General features: G+C 39.0%; 1 protein-coding gene and 1 long non-coding RNA gene across 4 annotated transcripts in view; one reads left to right on the forward strand and one right to left on the reverse strand.

The window, feature by feature from the left end:
* Positions 1–6695, reverse strand: part of HAPLN1 (hyaluronan and proteoglycan link protein 1) — a 72494-nt gene extending 65799 nt beyond the window's left edge. For all 3 annotated transcript variants that reach the window (XM_006178643.3, XM_032475513.1, XM_032475506.1), the window contains exon 1: positions 6243–6695. The gene's annotated coding sequence lies outside the window, so the exon portion shown is untranslated. The remainder of the gene's footprint in view (positions 1–6242) is intronic.
* The window catches only part of LOC116662162, a 200872-nt gene that overhangs the window by 34363 nt on the left and 142561 nt on the right, over positions 1–23948 (forward strand). The window contains exons 3-4 of the long non-coding RNA XR_004318156.1: positions 1416–1481; positions 22608–22836. This is a non-coding gene — a long non-coding RNA (uncharacterized LOC116662162). The remainder of the gene's footprint in view (positions 1–1415; positions 1482–22607; positions 22837–23948) is intronic.

Below are 23948 nucleotides of genomic sequence, written 5' to 3' on the forward strand. Positions count from 1 at the left end.
AAAAATTTCAACTAACAACTCTGATCAGTGTAATCTGTAATTTCCAGAATCTGTAATCAGCATTGATGATGAAATTTCTCTGAAATCAGTTGTAAAGTAGGTGAGCACACATTTTACAAAGATGCTGGCTTTGACCCATATTTTCAGCATGATGGCTTATTCCTGTGCCTGCCCTCTGCAGAGCCCTGTCTTCCTTCTCCAGTACCTTGACTTAGAGGAGTCCTGCAACCAAATACGTGGATTCTCATTGCTCTGTCCTTCTGGATCTAGATATTTTGGGTGGCTTAGGGCTCACACAATAGAGCTTAAGAAGCTACAGGCTTTCTTCCTGTCAGGGGCAGCAACCCAAGCAGAGTAATGAATGGCTCAGAGGCTCAGGGCAAGAGAACAGGAGGGTTCAAAGGGATGGGCTGGGATGCCCCTTGGGGTGGGGGGAGGGAGACCCAGTCTAGGCAAAGCACTGGGGGGAGGGTGAAAGGACGGGTTGATTAGGCTCGGCTAAAAGGGGCCATTGGTTAACAGGACCCTCGGTCCTGGAAACAGGCCTGAGGGAATCTCTCTGGCCTCCCGCATGGAATGGGGATAACAGAGATTGAAGACCATGGAGGGCAAAATCGGTTTAATTACACACTTTGGTGTAAGGATGGGAAGGCCCTCAGATGCTTGAAATTCTTTTCACAAAAAAACAAAACATTTACTTTAAAGAGATAAAAGGCTTGAGATGTAAATGCATGAGTGAAACTCATTCACAATTAGGTGTAATCAGTCAGTCAAGAAATCAATAAACAGAGAAGTATTAGATTCTCCAGGGTGGTGGGTGGAGAGCAGGAGTCTCAGTTAATGAGGTAGAAGGGGGCGGAAAGTTTGGATAAGTGCAAAGGGAAGAGACCCAGCCGACTAGGAAGGCAAACTTCACCTACTTGGCAGATTTGACTAGTGATTCATGATGTGCGTCCATCTGCCTTCTCCACTGGCTTGTGAACTCCTTGAGCCAATGACTCTAATACCTAGCTTGGAGCCTGGTGCAAACGGTAAGCACTAAATCATTCTGGGCTCAGTCTGCATTTTAGTTCCAAACGGGTGGACAGCAACTGTGTGCAAATGAATTTTTGCTTTTCCTGCGCATCCAAATAGGCAGATGATTGGAACCCCTGCCCTCCTGGGGTTCCGAAGCGTTCAGCTGCCCTCTCAGGCCCATCTGTGCCCACACAACCAAGACACAAAACTCTTATTCACTAAGCTAGAAGATGGCGAACAAGGGAAAATGATTTTAAAGCTGCATACTCAAAATTCTTCTAATACGAAAACTATGAGGCTAGAACATTTGTGTTGTTTCTGTTACTCAAAACGTACCCCAGGATCTTGCAACATTTTACCTTCATTATCATCAGTGTTGACTTTTTGATTTTTTTTAGAATCCACTGTCATGGTATAAAGTGAAGGACCCAGCATGTAGAGCTGGCACAGTGCCTGGCAAAATAGTAAGTATTCAATACATTTTTGTTGAATGAACAAATGAACTCATGAATGATTGATGGACGTGAGCCCCAAATTCCAAATAAGACAGTCAGAATGAGGAAAATTCACATCATATTGGTGGAGACTAGGCCGAAACATTATCCATAAAACTTTGTGAAAAGTTTAGGAAAATCCAGATTTACCATAAAAATAATTGAATGCTATTTCACTTAATTGGATTTTATGTAATACTGTGAATGGAATTGGAATATAGTAATTGGAACTTAGTAACCAATCGAGTAAATTGTGTTCTCTTTGGGTTAAGCTAGGTTGGAAAAATGGGGACATTTCTGTTGCCCTTACAGGACTGAGAACCCATCACTGAACTTCAGTAATTTTTCTAAATTATTTAGAAGACTCTGTGAGTTTGTTTTGTTTGTTTTTGTTTTGTTTTATTTTGCAAATAGCTTCCTGGCCTTCTAGCAATAACCCCATCTCAGATACCTCTCCCCTACCCCCTGTCGAGCTGTAAAAGTATGAATAGAAGCTCAAAATAGTCCAGCAACATTTGATATTTTAAACAAATCCTGACTTTATCTGAATATAGCTAAGAACTTCTCAGTCCCAGCAAGCCCCCCTCCAGGTATCCATCACTGGAAAAAGCCGTTACGTGGAGTTACTGCCATGTAGCCAAGAACCCAGTAGCATCAGGCCATTTCAGAAAGCTTGGCTGATTCTTTTTTGTGTAGTTTGTTCTTAACTAGTATCAAGTCACCTGAAACCATTAAACTTCTTTTTTTTTTTTTAAATTGAAGTATAGTTGATTTACATACAATATTGTTGTTAATTTATGGTATATAATATTTTGGTGTACACTGTTACAATGTTCTGCTTAATTTCAGTATAGTGACTCGGTTATACATATACATATTATATATATATATATTCCTTTCATATTCTTTTTCATTATGGGCTATTAGAAGGTACTGAATATAGTTCCCTGTGCTTTACAGTAGGGTCTTATTGTTTACCTGCTTTATGTATAGTAAGTATCTGCAAATCCCAAACTTGCTGTAACAGTTTTTCTGTCTGTGACTAAATTTCTGCTTTGAGGACCTCTGACTTTCAGGCAATCTCTCATTAGCTCTCTCACTAGAATGAGTCTGAGATTCATACTAAATCACAGGGATGGTAAGATGAAATTGTTAACAGAATGGTGTGTTTCTGGTAGTTAATAACTCATTGGAAATAAGAATTAAGATAACATGCTCTCTTTTACATGATTGTTGTTGATTCCAGCCATTGCCTCTGATCAATTCAGGCTATAATTTTGTGGCATTAATGAAGAAAGACTTAATGAGCAGCTCTCTTTTCACAGCATAGATCTCACTGTTGTACACCAAACCAAAGTCCCCTAAACAGGAAACTTCCATTCCACACGAGCAGGCCTAACTTGATTTGTGGATTACACCGCCAGAGCTCAGCAAGTAACAATTTAATCATTTTTCCCTACTGAGGCATTTTTCCTTCCAGTCTGAATTTCAGAACTTGATTAATGCCAATATGCTGAACACTGTTGCCATTAAGTCTTACACCTTGCAAAGAGCCAATTGGAGTAATAATTTTTGGAGAAGAGTTTTCCAGAACTCGCAGTGCAGTTTTCTGATGGGTTAATCTTCTATGATATCATGATGCTTCTTTCAAACAGTGGCTTTCCTTGTAATTGTTCTTGCTTGAGATTTTTTTTCTATTATATCATCTTAATGGAAGCAGTGTTACTGCTTCAAAGCTGCATATGAACATGTAAGTTGTTCTACATGCTGATGATTAGCGTTAGAGAGCAGTATTTCGTAAAACATACCTCGCTACCCAAAAGCAGTTTTTACTCTTATCTTTTATATTTAATTAAGAGAAACTAAAGAATATGTAATAATATGTGCTAGAATCTATGTGCTAACCTTTTAAGCTAATCATTATTTACCCATTTAAAATCAGTAACGATAAACTTTACATTTATTTCCATTTGAGGAAGTGATTCAAGATACAAACTCTCCCCACCTGTTTTTGAGCTAGGTCATGCCATCTCTGTAAAAACAAATCCTGTATTAGAAGCAAGTTATGGTATCTTCTTAGAGGCAGAAAGTTGATGGTAAATTACTGAGTAAAGAGTAAACTGATTTTAAATGCAACTACCAGGAATGCAATCAACTGTTAAGTGGCACCTTGAACTTTAAATTATATAAAAGTCACTTGCTGCCATTTTCTACTCTGAGCACCTACCCCAACATCTGGCCTACAGTTAGTATTCAGTGTCAACAGAATGGAAATCTCAGGATTTTTTACCAAGAGGCTGGTGAGAAAGCGTTCTTTGATTCATCCACTAGGTGGCACACAGGGACCGTGCTTCACACATGGAACCACCACAGACTGTACCTTTCATAGTGTAAATAAAGAGCTGCATTATTAATTTATACCATCGTGTCCACACTACACCTAATATTTGTTTAACCAGCTGTTTCCTCTAATCCTCCTTAAACACTATTGATTAAAATACTAAGAATATTCAGGTTTCCATCCCTCCTCGTTTTTCCCCAACAACATGTCATTACCTTTGAATGACAGACTAAGTACATTTAAGTAACATAGACTAAGTACTGTGGTTACTAATAATAAAAACAGGAGGTTGGAAAATTAAGTAGAGGCAACAGAAGACTATAATGTGAAAGTTATTTTCAAATTTGCTCTGCATTTCGCTGGAATTTTAATTGGTGGAATACCATTATCTTAAGAATGTAATTTGGAAAATAAAACATGCATGAGGCAGAAGGGAATGAAAAGAAAATCAGTATGAGGATTTTTGGAAAAGGGGGTTATTTTCTGAATATGACTCTTGTTTATCTTTACAAAGATGAAGTGCTGTGCTACCTTAAGATTCAAAGGCTTCAACCACTCAGAAAATACCAACATTCCACATCCAAGATGCTAAAAGGCAGGACTGTTCAGTAGACCACCTATTCATAAAGCATCTTTCTGCGCATGCCGAATGTATTTATCCTGGATGTGTTACTGGCTCCCAAAGGAAGGAGGAGGCAGTGAAACCACTAGGGATATAATGAATTGATTCTTCTCTGTGAAAGTATCTTTAGTTCTTCTAAATTACAGTGTCAGTCATTCCTCTGAGACAGAGGGCCTTGCTGACAATAAATGGCTTCACTTTATAAGAACATGATGTTCCCCTCTTGCTTGTTCCTCATAGAAAGCCCAGACCCACTGAACACTCCTGTTTGGAATACTGGCCTCTGGGTTCATTCTCTTTGGAGACCAGTGGTCTGGAGGTTGTTGGTTTTTGCTTGCTCAGTAAGTTACATTTAAACAAAATGACTTCTCCTTATCTAGTTTTCCCATTTTTAAGCTGTTTCCAATTCTGTACCAAAACATGTAGCCATTCTCTTAGCTTAAAAATTAAATTACTAAGAACAGATAGCCCCAAAGTGACTCAAGACTAAACCTTAAATGCTCAGTAGGCCTTTGGCATACATTCTATTTTACTTATTGAAAGAAAAACTTCTTTATTCGTAAAAATAAGTGAAACTGAAGTTGAAAGCTGATGTAAGGATTAAGAAATATCACATTAAGAGTTATCCAAAGAGAATGTATATGATGCATTTTTGGTAGAACAATATTCCTATTTACGATTCCATTAAAATGTTGAAGTCACTGAAGTGTATATAAAATTACTGCAAATTTAGTACACTGAAATAATCAAATATAAATGGTTACCAGAAACTACATTTATAATGAATAAATATTACATTTCACTTAGAAATTAATTCACAGACTTTATTTCTTAAGAACCGTTAGCTTCCAAGAAGCCAGCCAGTATGTTTGATTTTATGACATCACGCTGGAACATGTACAGAAACACTTTCCACCCTAAAAACTCCCAAATGTACTGGGCACTTTGTGTATTTTTCCAGTGATAAATGAAAACAAAATAACTTATTTTCAAAATAACAAACCATCTTACTTTGAACACAACAGTCATACTCAGTGGAAGAAAACAACTTCATTTAAGCCCAAAAGAGTTCAGATTTGCTTAGGGAGGTGAACAGTCTCAACACAAATAATTCCTTTAAGCAAAATTTTAAAAGCAATCTTACCAATCATGGCTTTAAAAAGCTTCTTTTCAGTACATTAAAATTATCCACCAGCATCATTCTGTCTATGAAAAGCATCATAGTTCTATGATTGTAATTTCACAATTAAGTTGAGAAATCCAGACCAAAATTGGTAACATCTCAAAGTTTATCAGTCTAACAGGTATTACCTATGATTACAGTAACTTTCTTTTTCTCATTAACCTATGTATTCGCCAAAAGAAAGCTCACAAATCTGGAATGGACAGTCCCATTCCTCAGCATTTCCTTCAGCCTGTACTATCCTTTTTTCATCTCAGGTGCTATAAAATGCTTGTTGAAATACACATGTAAAAGTTGCCACTTGGAAACCATTGCATCTACCAGATTTATAGTAGCATTAGCAAAAGTCTTGGTACTAGACTTTATTCTTGCCCCAGTCTAGACTGAGCTTGTTTATTGCAGTACAGTATTTTATCTGACAATATGAATCTTAAAAAAAAAAAGTTGAGATATGTTAAACTCAAAAAAAGAAAATAAGAAAAGTTATTTTAATGTATAGGTATATCATGATATGAACTACTGTCTGAGATCTTAAAGGCACCCAAGTTTTGACCGAAAGAGTAAAAAAATTGATGGAAGTTTTACCTTGTCCTAAAATCCAGAAGTTCAGATGCTCTCAAGTCCTTCTGAAGTTGGAGCCTGGAGATCAACTGAAGCTAGCGCTCCTTCCCCTCACCTTAAGTTTGTCTCTGGGCAAGTGTGTGTGCGTGTGTGAGTGTGTGTGTGCGCGCGCGCGTGTGTGCGTGCGCGCGCGCAGAATGTCTCTTTGTGGCGCTGGATGGCAGTGGTCCTGGTCCTGGGAAGAAGGAGGCACTTTCTCACCAAGAGCAGAAGAAAAGCAAAGCGTCATCAGGAAAGTTCTCCCAGATCCCCTAATTACAGCCTAACGTGCACTTCATGCAAACTTCAGGGAGGCAGGGAGGGGCAGCTCTGTGCCCAAACCTTCTGAAACAGCAGCCTCTTAGATGACTTTCCCCTCTGCTCAGATCCCGGAGTAACACGCTCAGGGGTTCAGGCAAAGCGGCAGCTACAACCACAAGCCCCCACCACACCACACCTCCCGAGTCTGTCTAGAGGGAATGGGGCAAGGGGCTTATGGAATGATCGTGGGACAGCGGTGTAAGGCAGACAAGCCAGGGCAGTGAATTTTCACTTTGTTTTTTAGCCTCTGCTTAAAAGAAAAATCCAAGGGGAGGAGAGATCCTCGCTTTCCCATCTCCCTCTCCTCAAAGAAGATCCAGGGTAACCAGGTAGAAAGGTAATTATGACAACAGCAGATAAAGCTTCCTACAGCTGAGGTGCCCTTTCACCCAAATTGTCAGAAGTATACTTTACTGTTTACTGGACTCAGTATCGATATTGGGTTTGAATCTCTGTTAACAAACAACTGCTATTGTATTCCTGGATGACAGAGCTCAAAGAACCTGGTTTTATTTATAGAGTGAAGAATGCGAGGGGCAGGCAGGATGGGTGGGGTTGGCTTATGGATCCATTCGCAGGATTAGAACCAGATGGGCACAGGGCGCGCTCGCGCGCGCGCAGACACGCCCCTGAAATAACCACTGGGGAAGATGCTGGGACACGCGGGAAAACGCCTCCTGAACAAATAGACATTTATTTATAACTTCAGGGAGAGTATATAGGTCCATTGATTCCCGCCTTGAGTAACCAAGGGTTTTGGAGAGGAAATGGCTTCATATTTCAATAACAGAGCCACCTTTGATGGAGCCTAGGAGAGGAAAAAAAAGAAACACCGCAGGAAGCAAACGGCTTTTGCAGCCGACAGGAGGAGGGAGCGGGGCTGGCCCGGGGATGAGGACAAGCAAACAAGCCCGGGAGGCCCCCTAGCCAGGGAGGAGGCGAGACGCAGGCCGGTTGGCCTGAAAGCCTGGGATGCGGGGCGCTAGGAGGCGTCCGGCGGCTCGCGGCCGCGCTCCGAGCTCTTGCCCTCCGGCTAGCGAGGCGTAGGCGGGACTGCGGGCTCGTTACGACAGCCGCCGCTCGACTGGTGCGCTGGAGAGGCAGGGGAACCGGTGGGGCAGAGGGTCTGGAGGGCCAGAGGACTGATAGAATAGACGGATTGGTGGGGCAGGGGGACTCGGGGAGGAGAGCTAGCGGGGAAGGGGCGTCAGTGGGACAGGGGCGCAGGTGAGCCACGGGGATCAGTGAGGCAGGGACGCCGGAGGAGCAGGTGACTTATAGGGCAGGGGGACAGGTGAGGTGGGGGCGCGAGTAGGGCAGTGCGCGCGGTCTGAGCTGCGCCGGAGGCGGCGAGCGGCGCTATTGTCTTGGAGATAAAACCTAAGCCATGTTGGCGGCGTCCTCTTAGAAGAGAGGCGGGAAAGAGATCTATGTTTTTTTTTTTTTTAAAAGACTTCTTTCCAGCTTTTCCCTGGTGTTATTTCACTGGTTCCTGCCCGTAAACTCACCCTTGCCATTCGAGTCTTTGGTAAATTAACGCGTACCTCTCGGAAAGATTTTATTCCAAAGACAAACCAAACACAAAGTCTCACGAAATGAAGACAGTTGTATTCGAAATGAAATAATTAAAAATGAATTCCTAGGCAATTCATCACCTTTCTCGTAATTCCAAAACCTGGGCAAGGCGCCTCTTTTCATTTTTTCCTGTTTGTCCTCACAGGAAACAGGCCGCTCGAGGCTTTGCAATGTTATGTCGTTAATTTTGTGGCTATTGAGACAGCTATTATACTGTAGGCCCCACATTAACTGCTAATAAAAATAAGATACATCTCTGCCTTTTAACTGTGGAAAGAGTTTTTATGCTATTTCTTGTAAATGTTCAGGATGGTATGTATTTTAAGAAACATAAAGGAATTAGACTTAAAAACAAATATCCTCCAGTTTTTGTATTAAAGCTCCATAAAGGTGGCGAGGCTGGTGGTGTGTGGCTATGAAATCATATAAATTAGTTTAACTACTGATCTTGTTCCCTGATTTCAGGGAGTTGCCTGGGGAGTAACTCGGATCAGCTGGCTCATGGATAGCACTTGTTCCTTATTTTGCAGTTTGCTCCATGTAGTTATTTCAGCAGAGCATTAAGAGAATGTAATGCATTCTCTTCAGAAATTGTTTATTAGCCACGTAAAACCATCTGTTTTGCAATTTAGTCAGACCACAGTGAGTTACACTAGAAGGTTTTTGCTTTTTTGTTGTTTTTTCAAATTTCAGGTATAACCCTACCAACTGAGATAGGCTTCCAGCGTTGTTTTGTCGGTCCTTCCCCACCTGTTTCCTACCTACCCTTCCTTGCTTGCTGTAGGATTGGGCCACTCAAGATGGATGTTCTCTTGCTCTCTGTACATCCCCTGCTCAACCAGTGCCTGCTTTACCCACACCCTCCCTACTCACACAGCTGAGTCTTTACAACATACTTCCCCCCAGCCCCAGGTAGTCATTGTTCTAGCTTTAGATCAGACTATCTCCACCGTGATAGCTTATCAAAGGGGCAATGAGGGGCGTGCACCTTTGCTGATTTCCCTGGTAACTGATGAGACAACGTGACTTCAATTCCCGCTATAACTGGTAATTTGCTCCTCCTCCCGTAGCGGAGACCGACATCACTCTCCTACCGCCCACTGTCTGCCGCACACACAATGGTGTGTTGCTCCAGGACCTGGCTTCCAACATGTAAGATTTCCCCATCCATTCAGCCATGGATGTCTCAATTGCTGACTCTGGGCCGGGGGTGCAGCCCAACACTAGTGTTTGTTAAAAGATCTTCAGTACACTAATTTTAATACTTAACCAGGCAATAGTATGTGTTTAATTTTACTGATATTGATGCATTTATTGATATTATATACATTTCCATTCATTTGTGGGTTCACATGTGTACTAATTATTTAAAATTTACACTGGAATTAGCTTTAAGAGTCTTCTAAAACAGATTTTTGTGTTTAGTTAATTCCCTTTTACAACTTTTTACTGCTTTATAGAGATATACATTACTTTGATCAGTCATTATAATTATGCATAAGGGCAAAGTCATTATAATAACCTTTGGTTAAAAAAATCAAAGCAAGTAAGTAAATAAATAAATAATCTATTTTTGTGACTAAATAATTTTACAAAGGTGTAAGTTGTAGGAAAATATTGGAAGACCCAAATATCTTTTCAAGGAAAGTCATATCAAAAGAGTTTTCTATGTATGAAGATTCCTTCTAATTATTAACATTAATAATTTATGTGGAAATGTTACTGAATGCAAGTTCATGTGCCTGACGCACAGTGAGGCCAAACAAATGCAAACATTGGCGTTTGGAGCAGAGAAAGTTTTTATTGCAGGGCCGAGCAAGGAGAACAGTGGCTTGTGCTCAAAACCCTGAACTCTCTGATGGTTTTTGGGGTGAATTTTACTTCTTTTTTTTTTAAACTAGGGTGAAGTTTTTTAATAGGCAAAATGAGGCTTGAGGGCTGCCAGGTGTGTGACTTTCTTCTGACTGGTTGCTGGTAGGTAATAGGGCCATGCTCCAGGAATCTCGTGCTCAGCCTGAAGTTACCATCCTCCACCTGGGTCGGGGCCTTAGCTCCTGCAGAAGAACTCAGACATATTAAGGATAGCCCTGCCCCACTGCTGCAGCAGTTATTTCTTGACCTGCCTCCTTTGTTTCTGCAAACCCTGCCTTCCCTGATTAGCTGCCATTTGAGTCTGCCCTTTGGAACTCTGGGAATGTTTAGAAGGCGAAGTGAATCCTATTTCCTACAAACAAGAAACGAGGACACAGAAATAATTTGCAGCTGGGAGGGCCCTGCAGGGTCCTGCTCCGTTTCAGAAACGTCTTTCATGGCATAATGAGGTATTTTGTTTTCGTTTTGGAGGAGGCAAGGAGATCAGCTTTCTTAAGTTTCAGGAAAAAACATATTTTCTTCCATATTAATTTTTAAAATGACTTAGGTGCTTAAAATTCATGTAAGGTTTTACTTTAATTTACCTGGCTAAGTGCTACAGATACAGAGCCTAGAAATTAAAGTTGAAAATCAAGATTCTGGAAAAGCAAATACTAATTTAGAGTTAATGTGTGTGTGTGTGTGTATAGTATATATGTATGTATATCAGCAAATCTTGAAAAGACCTTGTCTAGCATAATGTAAAAGTATTTTTTGAGAATGAAAACTAGGTCAGAATGGTGTTATAAAATGTAACTGCATTTTTTTTTTTTTTTTTTGCTAATTGTAAGGCAGTTTGGGTAGTTGGGTTGAACTAGATAAAATGGAGTATTCAACCATTTTCGACCTACCGAAAAAAGCAATTTCATCTGGCCTAACCTAATAAAAACTTAAATATGTGCATAGTATAAACATAGCAGGAACATTTTCAACATTTAAAAAATATCGATATAAAATATCATGAATCTTTAATATGTAATAAATTTGCAAGCAGAGTGGTATTCCTCCTGGCATATTACCCTTCTAAAGGAATATACATTTTTATTCAAATGAAGATTACCTAAATTCATCTCCTTTCCAAACTCAAAAGAGGCTGCTCTATTATCCACTGAATTTCAGAGAACTCCTTCCGTGTGAGTTTGTATTTCCTGGAATTTTTGCCTCAGGCTAATATCCTACCTGGTTGAACATCTGCTGGGAAGAAGATGCAGCTCTGGGCGCTTTGAGGTAGCAGAATGGGGGTGGGGAGGAAAGCCATTTGACCTTTCTTGTTTGACGGCTCAGAACTTCATTAAAGCATCCCTTGGGAATGTGGGTAAAACCATGAGAAAGACATCATTAGTAATTAAGTCCTTCCCACTGGCAATATTCCTGTTAAACTCCACGATTAAAATACAAATGCAATATTCTAAATGGTCACAAAGCATTTGATAAAAGGTTATTTTGCTTTTAATGCAATGAGGTGGGGTTGACTTTCCAAGGGCCCACTTTTTGTTCTCTCACTCAGAAAGTGTCCTGCAGAGAGACTCTTCAAAAGGGCAATTGAAGTAATTAGGCCATAAATTGTTCAAATGTTAAGAGCAGAGCTGTTCCAGAAGCTAGTGAGGCCACAGGAATATCATACCAAGTGATAAATACCCTCAGGTCCTGAGAAGTTAAGTGCCTGCATGTTCTCGAGCTTGTCTGCTGGATTGGTTTTGGTTTCACAGCACCTCTCTCTCGTAATCTGTCGTTCGCTTGGTGTGTTTCTTTTGTCCAGAATGCCTGAACTCTTTCCTTATTTTTTATCAATACATTGGTGTCTATTTGGTTATTAACCAGGTACCATTTCGCAGGAGCGCTCAAATGGAGAGAATCCTATCTACTTCTTTGTGCTGTCTTTGATTGTTCTGGTGTTAAGAAACTTCTTCCTCTCTCACAACCCCGTATTACTCTTAAGAGCACTCATTGACCAGTTTCATACTGCCTTGTATTTTATTTATATTTTCATGTATTTAGTTTTTTTTTTTAATCAAGTGTACTGTCAGCTCTCTAAGGGATGATATTCTATTTTTGCATCTTCAATTTCCAGCACACAGCCTTGCTGGTAGAAGCTGATCAGAAAATCTTCATTGCTGTTACTGAGGATGACGGTGGCATCCTTTATATTCAGGAGAGAAAATAGGAACACATGAGGAAAGCTAGTCATTGAACAAGCTATTTCAAAGTATTTTGCATCTGGTAGCCTGTGGCATAAATAGTAAATCATCAGAGGTTGATTAATAATTTGTATCATTCTTATTGCTCTTATGGAATTAAAGGAAGCATAATGCATATTTTTCTTCCATGCTTGGCTGATGAGTGATTGTATAAATGATAATCAACAAAGGTAAAATATTTTTACTCTTTGAAGAAACTAGGTTGAGGTTAGTGACAAAATAAGGTTATTGTCTTAGAATTACAGTATCAGCCACTTGAATATTGATTTTTTTCGCTTGTATTTGTAGTTATTTTAAATTTAAGCCCATTATAACTGTCAGTAAATGTAGAACCTGTTGTATTTTCTTGCTCTTTTTTTTTCCCTATAACCTTCAGAGAAAAGGATGTCAAGTCTAATTGGGCTGGAGTGATTTATACAGAGTTCTTCTTAGGGTAAAAGGGGTGAATTAGCTATTGCATCACGGTTGACATAGGGCAAGACCACTCAGGAGAGACTAGTATAGGCTCTGATTATTGGGAAGTAAAGGAAGGTAGTTCAGATTTGTCAGAAAGATGGAGGGAAAGACAGGAATATATTGTATTGGAAGTCTATGAAGAGAATTTCAAAACGGAAAGATTGGTTAGGTGCCAAGCTTAGAGATGGTTCTAAGACTAGAAGAGGATATTAACCTAAATACTTAGAACAGCATGCCTCTTAGTAAATTTTGATGTAAATGGTTTGGAATAAACATCTGGATGTCTTCGAAATTTTATATACCAGTCTATGCTAAACTTGATAGGTAAAATCTATTTTTTCCCCTAATATCACTAGAAATACAGAATTAATTCTTTCTTTACATCTAAGTTTTAGACAGGCACTAGGCAGTAATTAAAATAGTTTTATGTACCTATCTATCTATATATATACACATGCATGTAACATATGTATCCCCCCCCCTTTTTTTGCATTAAGGTCATTAGAAAGCTCACTTGTTTATTTTAAGTACTAAGGAAGTAAATGATTTTGGAAGGAGCCTTTGAACAGTGCATGTGGAAGTAGCCTCACATGCATTGATCTCACACTTCCTTTCACAGACTAGCTCAGCCAGCTGATTCTACTGTAAATAGGAAATCTGCACTTCTTTCTTAACCACTATCTGGTTGTTTCAACATATGGCTAAATTAAGGCATGAAAGATTAAATTGGAAGGAAGACGCTTAGGAGTAAACAAAGAAAGGAAAAAGAGGAAGTATTTCTCAATTTTGTGTCTAATTGCTACTAACCTTGTTGATGAAAGCACCACAGTTCTTCAGTAATCCTGCCCAAAATGTCAGCTAGAGAATATTCGTTTGCTGGTGCAAATGCCTGGTGTTGGATCTCTTTTGAGCTTAAAGGCTGGTAATTTGGGAACATGAATAATTCTGAAAATTTGCAAAGTTGAGGTGACTCTGTCTCAGCTTGTACATGGAATGTGTCAGTAACTTGAGAATCGGGTGATCTCTAGGAATTTCTTTCCCTGTTATTTAATGTTCTCTATTCATAACTCTCCTTACCTCTTTCCAATAACACTTAAATAGAAATAGAAAGGTTTTAGAATGAAAAGTAAGCTAAAACAATCTAAATCAATCCTTTACTTTTTGGATAGGTAAACTGAGTCTGTTGAGATTAAGGGTTATCCCCAAAGTCACTCTGGTAACCTAAGTCTGTGAATTGTCTTAGCCACCTATTTCTGCAAATTGGACTAGTACTTGGGATGCAGTGTAATTAATGTACTTCTAGAACACAGCTAAGAATTAATTATTCCTTCCTCTCCATTTTATTACCTTATATCTCCATCATGGAACTTGGCACAGTTCAACTCATTAGTTAGGTATATCTCTCTCTCTCTCTCATTATATATGAGCACATGCTTATTCACGTCTAATTGATTCTTAAATCTTCCAGTGTTGCCTCCCACCCCACCCCAAGCACAGTGCCTTGCACTTTCAGGGGTAGAGAACAGTTTGCTGAATAGAATCACATCGAAACCATAGAGAAAGCATGCTAGCAGGGAGAAATGGAAAAGTGATTTCTAGTTGAACTTTTCAGGTTTATCTTCTGTAAAAAAATAGCCAATATGTGTTGACTTAAAACCCAACTTGACTCATTTTTATGGTCTTTAGTTCTTCTCTCTTAGTTTCTTTCCTCAGTATCTTAATGTCTTGCAACACAAATGCTTCATTTTTCTTACTGGTTGAAAATTACCCTGTGAGGAGTCTGTTGACTCTGGAGGGAAGTCGAAAGTGTTTCTCACACCTGTCACCTCTTTTTCATTTTGCAAATCCCTTTCTTATTTGATCCCTACTCTTCTGCAGTAGCATCCTGGTTCCTCCCTGACTCAGCCATCCTTCGGAGGGGTCCGTTTCTGCATGCTTACAGTACCATTTTCTTCTGTCATAGCTCTGAATGTAGCACTTGCTTCATCAAAAGCTTTTTTTTTTTTTTTTTTTCTGGATAAGGCTTGCTGAAAAAAACTGAGACGTGTATTTAGTTTTGTGACCTACATGTTAAAATCTACATTGCTGTGCTATACTTGGCCCAAGAGTGATAATCTTTACTCTTTGAATTAACTGCATTGTTTGGAGGCTGTTGAAACTACCTTTGGATCAAGTTGAGTGAATATAGTTGTTCATTAGACTCTGGCAAGTCCTAAAATACATTTTTTTGATTACTAAGTTACTATACATGAAAGTTGCTTAAGCAGCTAGGTCTCTGGGGTGGAATTTTGTACTCCACTTTTGTAGACAGTCATTATGCTCTGTTTCTGTATGTCTAGACCCATAAAGTAATAGACAAATATTTGTAGACCAAAAACTATACTTTATAATTTTGTATTATGGTTTGATCACTTTGTAGATTTTCTTGTGGATAAAAGCTTTGTGTTACTTGAGTCAGACTTATTGAGTCCTACAATGAGAATTGTGTGCAGAGGTCAGAAGCCTCCCCCCTCAAATGGAATATTTGTAAAAAAAAACCAAAACAAAACAAAAAAAAAAACAAGCCAACAAACAGTGTGCATTGCCTTATTGAGATTCAGTTTTCTTTAAAGACAATTTTTTTTTAGAGCAGTTTAAGTTCACAGCAAAATTGAGAGGAAGGTATAGAGATTTCTCAAATACCCGCTGCCTCTACACATGCATAGCCTCCCCCCAATATCCAAAGCCCCCACCAGAGTCATACATTTGTTACAATTGATGAACCTACATTGACATCTTGTTATCACCCAAAGTCCATAGCTTACAATAGGGTTCACTCTTGGTGGTGTACATTCTGTGGGTTTGGACAAATATATAATGACGTGTGTCTGCCATTTTAGTATCATATAGAATATTTTCACTGCCCTAAAAATCCTCTGTGTTCCACTTACTCGTCCCTCCTTCCACTTCACCCCGGCAACCACTGGCTGAATTTCCATTTTTAATGCCTGTAGATAATTTAAGAAGCTAATACTGAACTTCTGTGAGATCCCATACTGAATGAAAATGTATAGTCCTAGAAGCCACTTAAAAACACAAATTAGGGCGCTTTTAATGCATGTTATTTATTTCAAAATGTGTCCCAGTATTATCTACTTCTGCATAGAAGGGGATAAATAAAAGTTTTCAGGTAAAATAATTCAGTGCATCAGGAGTGCATGCCTGGCTCTTTAATAAGATTAAAGCGTCATTTCTGCCGCTTAGATTGTCATGCAGGCTGCGTCACCGCTACTGATATTAAATAACTAATTTTCTTTCAATCTTTATTAATGGTAATATTTTCTGTTTTGTAATTCTGCTATTAAAAATCATGAAATTGTTTTAATCAACTACATAATTTGAAGTGAAATTAAGGTTCATAGCATTATTTTCACTTCAGTGTAAAATATGTATATCATTTGTGATTCTCCTTTTAAAAGTTAAGTATGAGAATGACTCTTTTCTAGCACCTTTTTTTGTTGATAATTAAACCTGAAGCATATTTTGTCTCACTGATTCTTCAAAGTTCTAGCTGTCAAAAGATATCTTTTCCCTTAGGGTTTAGACAAAAAGAGAAGACTCTTAAATAATAAAATACTCAATTTTAATGCCTGTAATCTTTCTGTATGCTGATATTATCAAAGACTAAGAAAAATAATAGACTCATGACTGTAATTTCCATCCTTTTCTTTACTTGCCCCATTACTCTAGGGAAGGAATAATTTGATGCAGTCCATGTTTGTTGTTTTGATAGGATGATGATTTTGGCTAAGGCTTTGTTGTTTTCATTTCAAGATGAAGCAGATTTTACTCTAAAACGTGGAATGAGCTACCACAAGTAATTGACCAATAAAATAAGATAACACTAATCTATTCTTAATACTTTAATAAATCTTTTAGTTTGTGTTCTTACATCAAAATACTCATCAGCAATTGTTGAGGTTATTAAATTATTCAGTTGTCATGAAGACAGTGGAAATAATCATTGATTTTTAAAAAATTTGTAATAGGAAATGGAAAAGAGTGCATTATGGTAATTCTGTAGTATTGAGGCCACATGCGTAGATGGACTTGTACTTTATGTATTGGTAAAATGATTCTCCATAAAGATCTTTGCATTCTCCTGCCCAACAGAACACATGTCCTGTTGAGGAAAGGTTTATAGCTATGAATCTTTGATGCTTGGACAAATTACAGTTGGGCAGTAATTTTAGAATCTTAATTGCCTTGCTAGATAAATTTTTTTTGGTTTTTCGCAGAGATATCTTATTATTCTCTCTTCCTTTAAAGTGTTTACCAGCACATTGATAAAAGGGGCTGTAATCACTTCTGTTTTTCATTTGGACTTGAGGAATAGATTTTGGGAAAAGTTACCCACTTGATCCGCCAAAATCTTGAAAGACTTCCGCTTGTGCTGCATTAGAATTTCAATCTCTGTAAAATTCTATTTTAAGCTGGATTAAACTGTTATCATTATAAGATTACTGCCAACCACAGTCTAACCATTTTTAGAAATTGAGTGCAGTTACATATGAAAAAGAAACAGAAAGGGGCCAGAATTAAGCTCTCTTTTGCTCCCATTGGTTTCTTAGGGTATTTTTCATATGAGGAATGATAAACGATGGAAAATGTAATAGATTTGGAAGTGAATGAGATCTAAATTTTTCTTCTTAAGAATCACAGCTTTAGCTTTTCTGTTGTTTACTCCCTTAGCCTCCTGAACCCCTTTACATCATAGTTACCACTTGTTTGCTGTCTTCCTTGGTGGAGTTTGTTACCCTCGGGCAGAAACTAAGTCCATTTTGTTCACTGCTTTATCTTTAACACATAGCATGTAGTAAGTTATTGACAAATGTTTGACAAGCATTTTAAAAATAAAGCTTATTTTAAAAGTTTATTTTAATAAAAATAGAAAAGAGCAAAAACTTCTTAACTAAAATTAGGTTTCATATCCAGGGTGTCTTTAATTGAGTCTTTGAATGACACTGACACTTGAGAGAAAAATGTTTCCTACCCTAATTTATATATTCCTCCTCATAAATCTTTCTCCAGATCTATTAATAAGGAATGGTATTGAATTCCTTTCAGCTGGGATGATCCTACTTATAAACAGAGTGGGAGGCGATTAATGGTATAATTTGAGGGACAGCAAGGGACAGGTCTGTTCAAAAATAGCTCCCACCTGGAAGCTGCAGTATTTGGAGTCCCCATCATTGGAGTTGTTTTGTTGTTGTTCGTAAAGCATCTCTAGAAGGGCCATTTAAACTGATTTATTCTGGTTGTTGTAAAAACAAAAAAGATATACTACCCCCTTTCTGGGGCAAGACTTCTAAATTAGGAGTTATTATGTGAAAAGTAACATAAACTTTGATCAGTAGAATGACATATGATGTGCTGTCATTTTGTTGAATAGGCAGGGATTTTTCACTTAAAAATTTGAGAATGAGAAAAAAAAAAAAAACCTAAAAAGATCTGGTAAGCTTCAGGTAAGGAGTAGAAGCTGCTCCTCTAAGGAGGTTAAGCAGGAAAGAGATTAAACTCTATTAGCTAAAAGGTCATTGGTGCAAAATTTAAGAAAAAATGAAATATTCCTGAAGCCTGGAAGAATGTGGGGAACATGGACTTTCAATATATTATTTATTTGGAATACGGAATGGGTAAGATGACTGGGTCAGAGTTTGAGAAGCAGTGATGGAAAGGATACAAATCGGGGTGAGGGAGGGGAGATGCTTAGCAACCCAAAGTCCGTTAAGGCAAGGAGATCTTTTCAGAAGAGATACCCTGGCTTGTGGACTCACCATTTGCCCTCTCACCTAAGCCAGGAAACAGGGAAGAGGTGGGAGATTTTATTTGGACTGTGATTTATAATAAGCAGTACATATTTCTCTTGGTCCTGTTTCTGGCACAGAGCTCTTAAAACCCTTGGAGTTTCCCAAGTGACAAGAGAGGTGAAGGTGACTTTTTGGACCACACCTAAGGATGGGGTCTGGTTGTCGGTGGAGCCTACCCTGTGATCAGAGGGTCGGAAATCTCAGTCCCATCCCTGACCTCCTGGGAGGGGAGAGGGGCTGGAGGTTGAATCAGTTGCCAACGGCCAGTGATTTAGTCGGTGATGTCTTTGCAGCAAAGCTTCCGTAAGATTCCCAAAGGAGGGAACTTGGGGAGCATTCAGGTTGGTGAACACGTGGAGTTTGGGAAGACTGGCACGTTCTGAGAGGGCACAGGAGTTCCCTGCCCTTCTCCCGTCCCTTGCCCTATGCATCTCTTCAGCCACGCTCTTCCTGAGTTACATCCTTTTAAAATAAACCAGTAAGCTAGTAAGTGAAAGTTTCTGAGTTCTGTGAGATGCTCTAGCAAATTAATTGAGCCCAAGGAGAGGGTTGTGGGAAACTGATTTCTAGTCGGTCAGAAGTACAGATAACAACTTGGACTTGGGACTGGAGTATGAAGTACAAGGAGAGGGTCACAGGGACCTCCAATCTGTAGTCGGTGGGTCAGAAGCCCAGATAACCACCTGTTGGAAGTGGGAGGAGAGAAGCAGTCTTGTAGGGCTGACCCCTCAACCTTGTGGAATCTGATGCTCTCCTTGGGAAGATAGTGTCAAAATTGAGTTGAGCAGTAGGATACTCTGCTGGTGTCCTGAGCATCGCTTGTTGACCTTTGGGAAAGCCTCCCCACCCTCGGCAACCCACAACCACAGTTGCACTGGGTGCCGGATGTTGGTGTGGGGGAGACCTCTGCACATCCGGTGACTGGAGGTGAAGTGTTCTGTATGGGTGTGTCAGCAGTGTGAGAATACAAGAGAAACACAGGGAGACTGAAGGGGTTTTTTCCTGTTTGCTGACTTTCTTGTATGGCGTTTACCTTTTCTATTTTCTCCTTCCTCTCTGGTAAAGGTGATCCCGGATTCCATAGTGGGTAGAAGGCAAACTCAGGAAAGAAGGTAGGAAAGTAATTCATGACTGAGTCCCACAATAAATAGTCAGGCTCCTGAATCACTAAGAATTTGAATCCTTGGCTGCTTGTTTTCTTAACTTTGCCTCCACTGAATAAATGAATGGTGTACAAGGAGAAGAAAAGCCAGAGGATGAACCCACCGCCATGTACTGATTGTGGCTGTTCATATTCACATCTGGGCACTCCTCACTGCTAACCCCTGCAGTGTCCTCAGGCAGGTTATCTAACCTTTGTAAACTGAAATTTCATCTGCTATAAGGTGAAGATTAAAGTGGCTCCTGACTGCCAGGCGATGTGAGGGTTAAATGAGCAGCAAGAGAGCATAACCCAAGCTGTGTCCACAGACACGGGGTGAATGTCAGCTGTAAACCTCAGGGTGCAGCCCCCAAGCCTGGGCTGATCTGGTCTGGGCTGGAATGATCTCCAAGTTAAAAAGGACCCAGAAATTCTTGAACCATATTTGGAGATTCCAGTTTTGACATCTTTCTAGCTAAATATGGGTAATTATACAAAAACAAAACCCCCTTAGGGCTCCAAATTGCATCTGGAAGTAAGTGCCTCATTGTCAAAAGTATGGGGAAAAGGAAACCTTTGATCTCTGACTAAAGTCATCCTTTATTGAGCCCATTTTCCTCCTGGAAGATTTGCGTCATAGGTGGTTTATGTACATGGAGTTAATGCTACCTCATAACTAAATTAAAAGAGAACTGCTGTGAACTGTAATCAGGGAGAATTTTAACTACTCCACCCTGGGTGATTTACTTAACAAGCCATTCTGGGCAGACTAATTAAGTACTCAACCTTTTGAACTTCTCTCGCATATTACAGCTGGCTTTTTTTTGGGTCTAAACTCTGTCACTCTTTAGAAATTTTACTTGAGAATTTTCTGACAATTGCTTCTTTCCTTCAACATTAGAAAATCTTCTGAGAGTAGCTTTTCTCCTTCACTTTTCCTGCTCGACCACCTGTAAGGCTGGCTTCTGCCTCATCCACTTTCCTGTTCTCCTCGGGGTACTAACGGCGTCCACAGTGTCAGCCTTAGAACCAGTGGATGCTGTTCGGTCCTTATATGCTACCTTGGTACTGTTGCCCACATGGCAGGTTTTTCAAATTATTTATTCTCTTTGCTTTCATGAGAATATTCTCTCATTGTTCTCCCAAATCTCTAAGCACTCACTGCTACTTTGTTTTGCAGTTTTTTCCTTTTCTGCTATCCTTTTGTGTTTCCGGTTTTCAGTCCTTGGTTTGTTGCTCTTTCCGTTTTACATACTCTTCTTGGATGATCTCGTTTATCTACCATCCATGTGTCAGTCACTCTTAGATCTGAATCTCCAGAGTTGAGACTGTAATTTTCAGACATATGTCTGACCGTATGTCCAAAGTAACATCTCCACCTAAGGCAGCCCCATCACAAACATACTCTTTATTTCCTGCCTTGGCTTAGGAATTACCATCTGCCCTTCACCGACTCTGAAAGCCTAGGGAGCGTTCTTAGCTGCTCTTGAATCTTTACCCCTATCAAAGTCCAGTCAGATTTGCTTCCTAGAATTTCTTATTTTGATCTGCAAGCCTGAGTCTTTGCTGATGTGAGTTGTTGTGTTCTTATTTTTTTCAATAGACTTCTGAATGCTCTCTATTCTCACTACGCAGCCATAAAAAAAAATTAAAAATGCCATTTGCAGCAACATGGATGGACCTAGAGATTATCATACTAAGTGAAATAAGTCAGAGAAGGACAAACATATGATATCACTTACATATGGAATCTAAAAATATGATACAAATGAACTTATTTACAAAACAGAAATAGACTCACAGACATAGAAAACAAACTTACCAAAGAGGGAAGGGTGGGGAAGAGATAAATTAGGATTTTGGGATTAGCAGATACAAACTACTGTACATAACATAGATAAACAACAAGGTCCTACTGTATAGTGCAGAGAAATTACATTTAATATCTTGTAATAACCTATAATAAAAAAGAATATGAAAAGGAACATACATATGTATAACTGAATCACTATTCTGTACACTAGAAACTAACACAACATTGTAAATCAACTATACTTCAATAAAAAATAAATGCTCTCCATTCTTACCTTTTTAATAATGTTGATTATAACAAACCTTTAAACAGGGGTTATTACATATCAATCTCTGTTCTAAGTGCTTAACTTATTTAATTCCCAAGATGAGCCTCCAAAGCAGGTATTCAGATTATCTGCTTTTTATAGATGAGATCATTGAGGCACATAGTAGTTAAATAAGTTGGTCACAGAGCTGGTAATGAGTGGAGGCAAGATGTAAACTCAGGCAGTCAGGCTGCAGAGTCTATCCTCTGCACTGTTATCTGAGTAATCTCTGCACAAGGAAATTTAACTGTGTTTTCCCTTCTGTCCAGAGCCCACAGAAAAAGCTTAATCTCTTCAACGTGGCATAAGAGTTCTGGTCTCTACCTATCTGTGCAGTTTCACTTGTTACCTTCCACTTTGCACTAGGTTCTAGCCACACTTGCCTATGCTATGCTCTGGCAATAAACTCAGGAGCAGTGATGAGTTCTCTACCTTTGCACACCTGCCATACAGCTTGGCATTCATTTTATCTGTTCTTGTACTGATATATTTCTTAAACACGTAGTTACTAATGCTGTAACAGTTTAACCGGTTTGTTAAAAGGGTGTTGTGCTAGACGGAATTCCAGGATGCCCCTGCCTCCCCACATTCTCGGCTGTTGCTATATGTGTTATCTTTTCCCAGTTACTCAAGTAAGCAGTAATTTCAGTCTGGCTGTGAAGCGATTTTGCTGATGTAGTTTTAAGTACCAAATCAGTTGACTTTGAGATTGTCTTAGTGGACCTGAGCTAATCACTAGAGTCCTTTAAAAAAGCAGAGTTTTTTGGTTTTTTTCCCAGCAGGAGGAAGTCAAGAGATTCAAAGCCTGAGAAAGATTTGATGCACTATCGCTGGCTCGAAAATTGGAGGAGGTCCCATGGCAAGGAATGAGGAAGGTCCCTAGGAGATGAAACTGGCCCCTGGCTGAGAGTCAGCAGGAACCTCAGTCCTACAATGGCAAGGACCTGCATTGTGCCAACAAACGGAATGAGCTTGGAGCCTTTTTTCAAATACAAGATCACGGCATCAGTGAGTAAAAATAGTTTTACTTTTTGCTTTCCAATATGAATGCATTTTATTTCTTTTTCTGCCTAATTGCTGTGACTAGAACCTCTGGTACAATGTTGAGTGGAAGTGGTAAGAGTGGAATCCTTGTCTTGTTTGTGAATTTAGGAGGACAAACTTTATTTAGTCTTTCCCCATTAAGTATGATGTTGGCTTTGGGGTTTTTTTGTAGATGCCCTTATCAGGTTGAGGAAGCTCCCTTCTCTTCCTAGTTTGTTGAGTGTTTTTCATCATGAAAGCTTACTGGATTTTGTCAAATGACTTTTCTGCATTGATGGATTGATGCATTGATGATCATGTGTTTTTCTGTTTACTCTGTTGATATGTTGTATCACACTAATTGATTTTGTGATATCAAGGCTATTTATTTCATTCCTGGGCTATGTCTTACTTGGTCATAGTGTCTAATCCTTTTTATATGTTGTTGGATTCAGTTTGCTAATACTGCACTGAGGATTTTTGTGATTCATAAGGAATGTTGGCCTGCAGTTTTCTTTTGATGTCTTTGTCTAGACCACAATAGAATTACATTAGAAATCAATAAGAGAATGAAACTTTGAAAATTCACAAATATGTGGGGATTAAACAAAGCTGTTATGGAAGGGTCAAAGATGAAATCACAAGTGAAATTTCATTAAAGATGAATGAAAACAAAACGTAACATGCTAAAACATGTGATGCAGTTAAAACAGTGCTTTGAGGGTAATCAATGCTGTAAACACCCATACAAAGAAAGAAAAAAAATCTTAGATCAATAACCTAAACTTGTAATCTTAAGAAGCTGTAAAAGAACTATAAAACAAACCCAAACTAAACAGAAGGAAGGAAATAGTAATGATTGAAATGAAATGAAATAGAGAATAGAAAACATTAAAGAAAATGAATAAAACCAAAAGTTGGTTTTATGAAAACATCGAGTCTATAAACCTTTGTTCCTAGAATGACAAATAAAAAAAGAGAACGCTCAAATTAGTGACATCAGGATGAAAGAGAGAACATGACTGTCGAGCCCTAATTTCCTCATCTGTATAATGAAAATTATAGTGTGTGCCCCATCAAGTTGTTATGGATGTTAG

The sequence above is a fragment of the Camelus ferus genome, chromosome 3 (genome assembly GCF_009834535.1).
Source record: "Camelus ferus isolate YT-003-E chromosome 3, BCGSAC_Cfer_1.0, whole genome shotgun sequence".
In the NCBI taxonomy this organism is placed as follows: domain Eukaryota; kingdom Metazoa; phylum Chordata; class Mammalia; order Artiodactyla; family Camelidae; genus Camelus; species Camelus ferus.